Source organism: Neovison vison, chromosome 12, assembly GCF_020171115.1.
Source record: "Neovison vison isolate M4711 chromosome 12, ASM_NN_V1, whole genome shotgun sequence".
NCBI classification, from domain to species: Eukaryota; Metazoa; Chordata; class Mammalia; order Carnivora; family Mustelidae; genus Neogale; species Neogale vison.
Genome location: NC_058102.1, coordinates 145,064,740 through 145,077,324, shown reverse-complemented (window position 1 = coordinate 145,077,324; position 12,585 = coordinate 145,064,740). Strand labels below are relative to the sequence as shown.

The 12,585-nt window shown below is 45.0% G+C and overlaps 1 long non-coding RNA gene across 1 annotated transcript; it reads left to right on the top strand.

Moving 5' to 3' along the window:
- The first annotated feature begins 2,174 nt into the window (after positions 1-2,174).
- Positions 2,175-12,153, top strand: LOC122892187. Its single transcript, XR_006381390.1, has 3 exons — positions 2,175-2,371; positions 11,779-11,921; positions 12,144-12,153. It is a non-coding gene; the product is annotated as an uncharacterized LOC122892187 (long non-coding RNA).
- Positions 12,154-12,585: the final 432 nt, after the last annotated feature.

The window sequence follows — 12,585 nt, the reverse complement described above, 5'->3', positions numbered from 1 at the left end:
TGTTGAACCACCTCTTCCAGTGGGAGATGGAAACACAAGAGTGGGCTTTGTTAGGAGGTGTGTGCATTTGTGTATGGAGATAGAATTCCTTGCACACTTCAGGGCCCTCATGATCACATAGAAACTTGCATCCATTCAACAAATATTAAATGTGCACCTACTATGTGTGAGACACTCTTGCTGGCACTTGAGATACATTAGTAAATGAGAGAAACTAAGATCTCCATGTTTGTGGCAATGACCTTCAGGTGATGGAAGGTGTTCATTAAACAGAAGTTCACACTGGTCAGTCCCACTCTGTCACAGGGTGGGGAGAGCAGTGTGGGAAGGGAAGGAGGAAAGGGTGGAGCTGCACAGTATGGTCTCTCAGGGAAGAAGACACTTGGTCAGGATGCACATGTGGCTGGAGAAGAGTGACCTTTAACAGACCTGGAAGAGTGCAGATAACAGTAGCACAAGATAACAGTGGGTGTTGCTTACAGGACTTAACTTTGAGTCAGAGTGATGTAAGGAGCTACCAAGTTCAGAGATACCATTAGTTTGAACTTAAAACTGACTTCTGGCTGCTGTGTCAAGAGTAGACTATCATGGACCATGGATGGAAGCAGAACGACCAGCAACGAAGCTGTTGCATAGTTCAGGTTAGAGACTTGAATCACTCGCGTCCATGTTGTCATAATGCCAGTGAGAAGTGGTCAGATCTGGGCATATAATGGGGTTTTCTGATGCTCTGGACATGCAGCTTGAAGGCAAGGCAAAGTTGACTTCAAATTTCTGTCTCAAGCAATTGGAAGAATGGAATTGCCCCCAACGAAACCAGGAAGGCTGAACAGCGAGCTGTCTGGCAGGAGAGAAGCATCAGCATAGTGTTGGGCCTGCTGATTTGGACATAACCAAAAGACTGTGAAGGTGGAAATCCCAAGTATGTGGTTCGAGATACTCTCTGGAACGTGGATGAGGTCTCGGATCAAAATATGCATGTGGCAGTGGTTCACTGACGGAGCTGCTGGAGTCAGGACAGTGCACCCTACCACCAAGATAGAAAGCCTGGTGAGAAAGAAGGAGGGGTCTGAGACCCGGGGTCCTCAATTTCGCTGCTCTGGGAACATCTGCATTCCCTCCTGATTTATCAAAAGTTAAAGATTTGTTTTTGTTTTTGTTTTTGTTTTTGTTTTCAGTGAGGACCTGCCAATTCTCTTGCGTGTATCAATTTAAATAATACCTCTCATCAAGATTGTGGATTTTACAGGGATTTTATGTGCATTCTTGATGAGATCCCTGGAGGATGGGCTGAGATGGCTTTATCTTAGTGGGGTCCTGGTACAATCTAGAAGCTGGGGTCATAGACTGGATGCATGTTTCAAGCTGCTTGTTTACATAGCAGAGTCCTCTGTGCTATAATGTTGCTTTATCCCCAGGGCTGAGAGATAAAAAAGAAAAAACAAAAGTCCCCACTAGGGAGGCAGATTAGGAAGTAGAACTCAGTAAAATGTTTTTTGGTTGAGAATGATTTTTGTTTTCCTGAGTTTATGTTTCAGAGACAAAACTGAAATAGGTCTTTGTCTACTTGTCTGAATTCCCAAAAATCTGAATTCTGAGGGAGAATTTCTTAAACATATGCCCAGTACATGGTCTGAGAGCCCAAGTTCCCGAAGATGGGTGGCCGTCTCTTATTTCTGCTCTTGACCGGTGCTCCAACATGACAGCCAGCTCCAAATTCCACATGGTAACAGGGGTCTGGCCTGGATGAGTTATGTCAGCAAACACACTATATTCTTCATACTATAGAAATTTGACATTCCACATTCCTTGTCTTAAAGCTCTCATGACAAAGCAATGTCCTATTATTTTCAGACATTCTTTAGCAACTCCTTATGATCAAAATATTTAAGCCTCTGATAGCTAAACAAATTCAAAGGATAGTAATATGCTCATATCTTAGTTGTGTGGAAAAAACACTTTTAAGTGTGGGAAATGATTATAATAAAATGGGAGGAAAATGATGCCAAAACATTAGATACATGCCACTTGGCTCAGAGATGGCTTTAAAGTAAATCTTTTGCGTGATATTCTGGCCAGCTGGTATACCCGGGGTCTGACTTTTACAAATCTTAAAAGAACCACCCCTATAACTGTCAGAGCATCATGAGTGGAACACCAGTAAGAGAGATCAGATGTTGAAATCCATAGTTACTCCTCTGCTTTACCAGTTTTTGCTAAATCAGGATGAAATAGGGTTTTCTCTTTAAAGAGCAAAAGATGGATTTTCCACACACGAGCTCCCCTTTGGTTTTGTTCTGTCTGCCCTCCGGTCGCTGTGGTTGGACTCCGGAGAACACTGTGGGTCATCTGTCACGCGGGACAAGATGTGGTGAGTGAAGGGCACACCTGCCAATCGGGCCGTGAGTCGTAGAAAGTCAAGAAGCAGACAGAAATCAAGAATGCTGGGAGGGGAGGCGTGTTCTTGGAAGGGTGAAACCAGGTGGATGTGAGGCTGCATCTGGTTCTTCCTTGGGAGGGTGACACTTCTTGGCACGTGTGACATGAACGACCCAGAACCACCAGGCAGCTGCACCCCTGCTCCAGCTCAAAGCGAATTCTTCTCTTAAAGCAGTGAGAGAACTCCCTTCCCTTGGAGACATTCCGTGTTACTTCATCTGGGGAAAAACCAGAGGCAGCCGTGTGGCGGGGGTGGGGAGCCTGTATTTGGGGGAGGGGCTGGTGGTGGGGGATGCTCTGGGCTAACTGGGGAAAGCTCCCTGAACTCTGGGCATCAACTTCTCAGGTTCAAGCTGGGTTTGGAGAGTGTGGTCATGGACCAGTAGGGTCCTCCCAAGTTCTGAAATTCTGACGTGGTGTTATCCAGGGAACCAAGTCTTACTGGAGAAACTGAAAGAAGTCAGGAGGTGCTGCCTTGGGGGATTTCACACACCAGCCCCATCCTCCCTAGGACTGGCTGCACCACACCCCAGATCCAGCCCCGGGGCCATCTGTAGCCACAGAAGCCTGGAGGGACAGCAGGACGGGGGCTAAAGCTCCCAGCCCAGATCGGTCACTTTTCACATCCCCTAAAAATGTCATCTGCTACAGGCATTCAACACTTTAAAAATTCCATGAACTTTCCTCTTTCTAAAAATATCATCCCAGCTTCACAGCTAAATAAAACTTCCCTTCCAACGATGAGTCAGATGCATTTTGCATCAATGGCTCCACATACTTGAGAATCTGAGTTGTGTCTCCAATGGATTTATCTGTGGTAAAGATATTTTCCATGTCGTAGCTCTCGTAGAGCTCATTTCTAAGAAATTTCTAATTTCCCTGGAGTAAAACGAATGTTTCAAAGTCAAAGAAGAAGGATTTCTTTTTTTTTCTCCATTATGACTTCTGAATCGTTTTCAAAGCTGGCTTTTTGCCTTTGAGATCAAGCTTTGCTCCATCCAGTCTCGAGTATCTTTCCTTTTTTCTATCTCTACCAAGTTCTTGTGAGCTGACACACACTTGGAGCATCTGTGAAAACCACAAGCCCCATATTTATCCTTTAAAAAAGTGCTATTTCTATTCCTTCATCTCCCCACCGACTATATAAGTGTCCTCAGAATGAGTCTGTCTTCCAACATCACAAAAACAGACTCAAGTTCACCATTCTGGGTCTCTTCCTGCACTTGGATTCCCAGAGATTTCTAGAGCCCCTTACGGACATGCTGCTTCCCCGCCTGGCGGAGTGGGGCCGTCTGTTAGATGTGGCATGTGTGGCTTCTGTCGTCTGAGTCCGGCATAATGTCACATGAAATAACTGCTGGATTGTAATATTTTGGGAATCTGAAGATAGTTAGTTATTGCTGTTATTGAGATCAAAATTTGAAATGTCATAAAAAACACTAAAAATGAGCAAGTTACAGGAAAAAGGAGAAATGACTTTGAAAAAGTTTTTTTTTTTTTTTAAATTTTCAAAGGGTTATTTTAATAATTTAGTTCCCAGCTGGTCAGCTCACCAAGATCCGTTGTGACTTCAATCTCATCTGAGGAACAGTTGGGGCATAAATTATAAATGGAAACAAAAAAAATATTATTTTATCATCCTTTCTCAGACCTTTTTTGCCGTAAGGTAGGTGGATACAAGAGCTACAGATAAATGCAAAATAAACTAAGCAGACGTCGACTTTGAAATACTAGGTGAATTAGTCTATTCCCCTCGCCATGACATAACAGTAACTTCATCATTGCCAGAGCCTGAGTTAACAAAAGGTAAAGAAAATGATTTTTTAAAGTTTTATTTATTTAAGGAATCTCTATATCCAATGTGGGGCTTGAACCTATAACCACGAGATCAAGAGTCACATGGTCTTCTAATTGAATCAGCCAGGCTCCCCAAAATATTTTTTTAAACATGAATGCTAGGAAAAATCTCTCCAGGAAAGTGTGGTTGGTATGACATGTGTGTGCACGGGAGTCATTCTGGGTTTTTTCCACACCTTTGGGGTTCCATATTGTTTCCCCTAGAGAATTATGGAGACAAGGATCTCTGGTTTCCTGGGGCTTGGTTTTCCTATCATTCAAAAGAAGTTATATGCTGTTATGTCTGACATTCTGAGATCACTTAAGTCCAAATACAATTACACATTTAGAACTTGGTTTCCTTTGGTTTCTTCACTTGAACATTTTGTTTCCCTGAATTGCTTGGTTGGCTTTTTCTTTTCTTCCTCTGCCTGTAGAAGGGTATTGCCAGAACATGCCGGCAAAATGTATATTTTACTTAATTTGTATTTTTGTTTTTTCTTAGCATAAAGTGTTTCTTTTGTTCTGGGTACAAATGATTTCTTCACCACATCATGTGATCCAGCTGATATACTGAATTAGGATATCCTGTCTATTTGTGGGCAGTTATAGGGAACAACTCAGATGAAGATGGGTGGGTGACAGACTAGGAATTTGTTCCAAAGGAAAGCCAGAACACAGGCCATAAATGAAAATGAGCAGCACCTACCAATAATTTATACAAGTAGGGCACACAGCATAAATGCAAATGATTGGCATCTAGTAGTTCATACAATGGTTATTTGTAACCATTGTCATTGTCATTGAAACCAATGAACAAAAATTTTAAATGATGACAATTTCGAAGCAGTGCCTTCAAACCAATGGCAAGTGACCCTCAGATGTACCAATCTGTCTTCATAGGAAAGATAAAATAAATGGGGTAAGAATAGAGCAGCAGAAATACCCCTAAATCAACCCGAGTAGAAAGCTATTCCTCCGTGAATAACAGATCCATTGGAAACTCCCAACTTTATTCACTAATCCTTTCCACATATTTCCTTCCGAAATGTTATCAACTCCTAGATGCTTTCTAGCTTGCTTCTTTCTGAAGATTCTAAGATAAAGGGAGGGTAAAAATAGTCAGCTGTTACAGTTCCATGATTGAACATCCTCACACAGAGCTATTTAGCCCAGATCTAGTTCCAAGTCTTATACGGAAGTTAATACAGACCCGTATTCTCTGGCCTTGAAGAGGGCAAGCATCTGATGTTAGAGTTTCTGGCACTCCTGGGTGTTGAGCAGCCTCTCTCCTTCTCTCTTCAATGGGCCCAGCCACCAAAGCCTGGTGCCATGTGCCTCATCAACTTGGATACACTCCACCATGTCCCACTCTGGCTCCCTCCCACATCAGCACCTCTGATTCAGAGAAAATCTCCGCAGAGTCCTGAGACATTCGAGACTGAAAGCAGGGAACTCGACTAAAACACCACCTCCTAATTTTGTGTTTACAGCAGACATAACTGGATCCTGGGAGATGCAGCTTTGGTGTACACGTGAATATTTGTTGAGACGGTTCCATTGGCTGAACAACCACAGCATTTATGACCAGGGCTCAGCATTGGAGTATTTGTCTAAAGACATTACTGGCTTTTAGTTTCAATAATGTTTTAAGAGCCTATTTTTCCCACAAGAGTCTTTTAAAATTAGGAGTATCTGGTTCACAATCCCAGACAAATTTTATCAAACTGTTCTGAGACAAGAAATCTTCCTGGCTACGTGTTCTCTTGGCTGTTGTCTGATTCTACACAATTCTTTTCAAGCCCAGGGTATAAGGCCATTCACGCCATGCCTTTATAGAAGAGAATGTGATAAATCTGAGCCTCATCCCAACCGGCCATGCTGGCCCCTATAGCCTACCAGTAACAACCAGGTGGTCAGTCAACAAGAATATGCTAGATGCTGTATGGACAGCAGAGCCTTGCACCAAAATTGGAAGCACTAGGTTCATTAATTCCACAGTAAATTCTGTCAGATTTTATAGTTGTAACTCAGCGGATCCAGTGATCTTTCCCTAATCATCTGGTATTATGTAATAGCGACAAAGTCAATTGGATTCTCTTAATATTCTGGCTTTGTGGCAAGAAATCATTTTACATTCTTTTTTTTTTCATTTTGTAATTTTTATTATGTTAGTCGCCATACAGTACATCATTAGTTTTTGACATAGCGTTCCAAGATTCATTGTTTGCGTATAACACCCAGTGCTCCATGCAATCTGTGCCTTCCTTATTACCCATCACTGGGCTTGCCAATTCTCCCCTCAAAACCCTCAGTGTGATTCCTGGAGTCCACAGTCTCATCGTTCCTCTCCCCCTCTGATATTCCCCCCTTCATTTCCCCCTTCCTTCTCCTAATGTCCTCCATGCTATTCTTTCTGTTCCACAAATACATGAAACTATACGATAATTAACTTTCTCTGCTTGACTTATTTCACTCAGCATAATCTCTCCAGTTCCATCCATGTTGTTACAAATATTGGGTATTCATCCTTTCTGTTGGCTGAGTAATATTCCATTGTATATATGAACCACATCTGCTTTATCCATTAGTCTGTTGAAGGGCATCTTAGTTCCTTCCATGGTTTGGCTATGATGGCCATTGTTACTATGAACATTGGGGTGTATATGGCCCTTCTTTTCACTACATCTCTATTCTTGGGGTAAATTCCAAGTAGTACAATTTCTGGGTCATAGGGTAGCTCTATCTTTAGGTTTTTGAGGAACCCCACACTATTTTCCAAAATGGCTGTACCAACTTGCATTCCCACTAACAGAGTACGAGGGTTCCTTTTCTCCACAACTTCTCCAACATTTGTTGTTTCTTCTCTTGTCAATTTTGATTATTCTAACTGGTATAAAGCAGTATCTCAATGTGGTTTTGATTTGAATTTCCCTGATGGCTAATAATGATGAATGTTTTGTCATATGTCTGTTAGCCATTTATATGTCTTCCTTGAAGAAGTGTCTGTTCATGCCTTCTGCCCATTTTTTGACTTGATTAATTATTTTTTGGGTGTTGAGTTTGAGAAGTTCTTTATAGATCATGGATACCAGCCCTTTATCTATAGTGTCATTTTATTTTCTTAAGTAGACTTTAATGCATTTACAAAATACTTACATGTCATGTAAACCCAACTCTTCTTTGACAGACTTTTGAGCCAATCTTATTACCTGGGGATAGGATCTGCAAAGAAGTTACTCAATTTTAGTTTGGGGATATACAGGGACATAAAGTTCAGTGCTCGCAGAACATTGGGACATTTTTTTTCTTTTTTAAGATTTATTTACTTATTTATTTGCCAGAATGAGCACAAGCAGGCAGGAGGGGCAGAGGGAGAGGGAGAAGCAGACTCCTTGCTGAGCAAGAAGACCAAAGCGGAGCTTGATCCCAGGACCCTGGGATCATGACCTGAACTGAAAGCAGACACTTAACCAACTCAGCCACCCAGGCGTCTGGTTAGAGCACTTTTATGGCCAAAAGTTCTCTTGTGTTGAGTGATAGTCTGCTTCTGCATAACTTCTGCCCCCTTGTTTCTAGATCTTTCCTTTGGTGATTTAGAGTATAGCCTCCTCTTCCCTCTGACACCTCCTAAACTATTTGAAGAGAGCTACCAATCTCTACCCTACATCAGCTCACTTTAAGTGACCCCTTCTTTGGGCCTCAATGCCGTTCATTGCATACAGTGGTTTCTAGGTCCTTCCCCGTGAAAGCTGGCTCCTGGATGGATGCTGGTTGGTTGATTGTTGCACCTGGGGACCGAGGACACAAGGCTTCCTGGAACAGGAGACACTTTCCTACACATAAAAAAAGTGTCTTCTCCTTCCTATACAAGAATCCCAGGGCAGACATAGGGACTGGGGATTGGGAACCATGGGTATCGGCTGCCACCTTTCCTATCTCTGATGGCCTGGTCACAGCCTGACTGTTTGGAAGCAACATCACCCTTGGGCTTTTGTTTTTGTTTTTATTTTATGAAATTCTGTGACTACAGACCTTTCTCACTTCTATCCTCTACACTCAGATGGGAGCGAGTAGGCAGCTTTCCATCCCAGCTTCCTAAGTTCCACTGGCAGGTCCTGTTCTTTTGCTGACCCCGGGGTGGCTGCCCAGTCATCTTTGCTTAATTCCATCTCTCCTGGGAGGGCAGAATCTGCGTATGTGTGTGCATTCTACACATCTCCGAGAGCCAGTCATCTTTTCATTTGGACAATTCTCTCCTCAAATATTCTCAAGTCCATCCATCTCAGGTTATGGAACAGTGAAACAAGCAATCCTCTGCAATCCATATCAACTCTGTTTGCAACTCTCTTTCCTCAGCTTCCCTTTGGTTTAGGCATGCGCAGCACAGATTGCTGTGGAGGAAAACAAACACATGCACAAACAAACTTCCTTTTTTGTAGAAGCTTAAGATAGATAAATTTTTGATGCACCTGGGCAAGCTATTGTAGTTCTGCCCGTCACTGTACGGACTATCAACACTTTCAATATTCACTCCTATTAGAGAGTGGTACAGTTGATCTTGGGAAGATGCAAGTAAATCTTGGATTTACTATTGGAATAACTTGAGGTGCATCTTTTTAAGAATCCCCATAATGCTATCAATGCTCCAGGAACAGCGTCAACTCCTTCACAGTGTCCAAGAGACACAGCTTAATTGCATCATAAGGTTTACCATTCCAGTTTGGCAAGTGCTTGTTATTTCCAGCAGAATGTTAATTGTCTGGGGAAAAAGTCCCATGCTATCATTCTGTACAAAACTGTGATCTGCTTCTTCGTGTGATCTGAAGGGAATCTTCGTGCGATACAGGTACAATGAGGTATTCAGTGCTCTGAGAACTCCCTCGGCCGTTCCTGTGGTGGGGCTGGAATGAACACAGACTGGAAATGGTCTATAGCTATGACTACACCAGGCAGTTGAGGACGCCCCTCCCTTCTCAGGGTACATATGGTTCTACTGTTTTCTTGAGGTCTGGCTGGGTCCCCATAACCACAGGAGCAGTCTTTCTGGGAACCTCTGGTTGGCTGGTCTACAGGATGTCTAAGTGCTTCTTACCACTGCCCCTTCCCAACATCATCCAATATGGCACCTGGTGCAACTTTTCTAGTCTTGCTCAGGTCGTATGTGGTCATCATAGGCCCCCCCACCAGACTTTGATACTGGGACAGGACATGCGTTAAGCAAAGGGGGTTTTGTGCATCCTGGCTGAGCTTCCTGAATTGACCGATACCCTCTTCACCTATATTTCTAGGAATCACCTCATGCATTCCTTCTGCCACTGGGAGCAAGCTACACGCCTTCAACTCCATTTGCATTCTTGTCTTGATCAGCCGCTCTTCTTGGCCCCTTTCCACGGACATGTGTCTACACATGTGCATGTGCCCACCACCCTGTCTGAAAGGAATTTATTTCCTTTACTCACAGACGAGTTAGGATTCCTTGGATCACAGAAGGGCTCTGCTCCATCTTTCTCTTTCCCCACTCTCCAAGACTTCCCCTCTCATTCCTGCAGGAAGGTTCAGGGAGGAAAGTCTTCACTCACTGTAAACAGACCTCATAATGGAAACAGAAGGGAGAACACATCCCAGGCAGTGGACTTTGGTCAGAAAGGCCCTGCCTCAGGTGGGACTAGGAAATCCTGGGTATAGTGTTGGCCAGCTTCCAGTGATGGATGTCTCCTACCCGGGACGGAAGGGTGGGGATACTGAAAGAGATAACATTCATATTACTGATCAAGGATGGGAAATAATGATGGCCACACCCAGGCAGCTCTCAAAATACATACACTGGAGTTTGTAGCAATAAATATGCTATGCTCCACAGTCGGCTTCTCCACCTGCATGCAGCCTACTTGGACGTGGTTTATACTCTGCACATCCTGGACTCCTTCATTAGGACTCAGGCAAGTATAAAATTCCACATCACACTCACCTAGACCCAATAGTCCCATTTATCATGATGGGATGTTTTGAAAACTTAGTTTGCAGCCTTACAAATTTTTTGAAGTTGCAAAATGCATACTCTTCTTTTCTAAATTTGAAGAGTCCTTGGCTACGCAGTTGAAAGAGAGAACTCTGCATCGTTCACTTTCTGGAGGCCGCCTGTGGTGGACCGGCCCCCGTCCACAGACACGTGTCTACACAAGTGCATGTGCCCACCACCCTGTCTGACCCTCTTGATGACCTTCCTCCTCTTTCTCGTGGGTGCTTTGCTGTAACTTCACACACCCACGGTCAAAACCAGAGGGCAAAGCTAAGTCTGTGCCCTACTAATGATGTTGCTTAACGTATCATCCCTAGTAGGACTCTAGTCAGACACTGACTCAAAGATTCAAACTACATGGGCTGCGTGTTCCTTGTGAGCCCATGGACTTACTCTGGGCAGCCTCATATGTCGTTCCCTCTCGTGGCCCATTACCTCCCGTCAGCCTGGCCCTGCTCGCTGTCTGGTGCATGCAGGGGTAACGTTACATGAGGAGAAATGACCACCCGCAAATCTCTCAGTCTTTCAGATTAATCTTTGGCTTCTCTGCCTATTCACACGTGCATTATACAAAGGGGGAAAATCACAAATAAAGATAAAACTTCTCTGTACCCCATCCTGGGGGCGGGGGTATTGGAGTGGGGAGGGAAAGGAATTATCCAAAGCTTAATAACTTCACAGTGCAGTGAAATGGAATTCCTTAAATAAATAAGGAAAATTCCTTAAATAATAAACTCGCAAAAACAAAACAAAACAAAACAAAGGTGTTTCTGAGGGTTTAGAGGTAAGACCTAAGCTCTGCCCGAGCCCGTGCTGGGAAACCCTGACTGTGCTCAGGAGAGACTCGGGTCTGACACGCGCAGCGGTAGCTCCCCGAGTGGCCGCAAAGCCGCCGGCCCTAATGGCCCACGGGGCCTGCTGACAGGCCGGTGACCTGCCAAAACAAAGGGAAGAAGGGTCATGCCGTCCTTCCCGCTTAGTTCGACAACCCCTTCTCACAGCGATCCGTGCAGGCTCCGCGAAAAATCAAACCAGCAAAGCTATGTCCTAGGGTGGCCGTGGTCTTCGCGGGCCTTGCCGCTGTCCGCTGCTCCCAGGGGCCCCCTTGAACGCCAGCACCACAGACGTGGCACCAGCATGACCCCAGCCTGTAGCTCATTAGCGCGCGGTGACGCTCTAGTGGCCCGAGTGACCATATTCTGAGCAGACGGTTTGTGGTGTGGAGGTATTTCTTCCCTAATAAAACAAAGGGGAGGGGAGGGGAGGGGAGGGATAGGAAGCCACCAAGCAGAATGGGTGTCAACAGAGCCGCTGACATGCTTCTGTCCCCGCCCACCGAGGACCCAGAGCCCTAGAGGGGGTCATGCCCTGTTTTGTCCCAGGAGCCCGTTTTGCAGGATGCTTTTTGATATTTGTAAGTGAATTCTAATTTGGGGCTATTTGTTTAATTTCCACTCTTTGTATATTGGTTCTTCTTTCAGAAATGGTCAAAAAAGTCTTGTAAAAATGCTTAAAAGGAAACAGGCCAGCATGCAATGAAAGAAGATACAAATCAGAAGTCTCTGGGAGTCTGCAGTGGTCAGAGCCGCGCAGCCAGGCGAGCTTCGAGTTGGGGACGTCCCAGGTGTGTGGGGGTGCGAGCCTCCCCTGGGAGCGGCAGGTCCCTATTATCCCCTAGGCGAGCTCACCGTTACCGTGTCCTATGCCTGCTGCATGTGAAAAGCATCCGAAAGCTCTTATTCAGGGCACAGCACCATTAAAACTTCAATCCTGAAGGCTTGACCCCCTGACAAATTAGGAAGGAGCCACAGGTCGCCCCTCTGAAAGTAACCCTTGTTTCAAGCAGGAGAGCCCGGACAGTGCACATACCGTGGAACAGTCCATGACCACTTTCACAATGTTTGGTCTGTGCCGCTCTTCACAGCACCTGAAGCAGCCCTGCAGCTCCTGGATGCCCCCCTCCCCCCCGCCCCCGCACAGTCTCTGTTGGTAGGAGTCCTGAGCCCTGCAGTGGGCACATTTGGTCTCAGGCTTTCCTATTTACATCTTTGCCCTTAAGCATTGGAAGAGGCTGGTTTCCCGGGTGGGAGGTGCCTGCTCCTGGGACAGTGGGGCCAGGGCAGGGGCGCTGTCCCATCTCCGAGGTTCTGAGCTGGGTCGGGTCCTCAAGAACAGCGCCACCCCGCAGTGGCACTCACCTTGACTCACCTTGACCTCACCTTGACTTCAAACCCAGTAAAAAACGAGTCTAGAAGACCACATGTGGCTAAGGAAGGGCGGCAGCATTT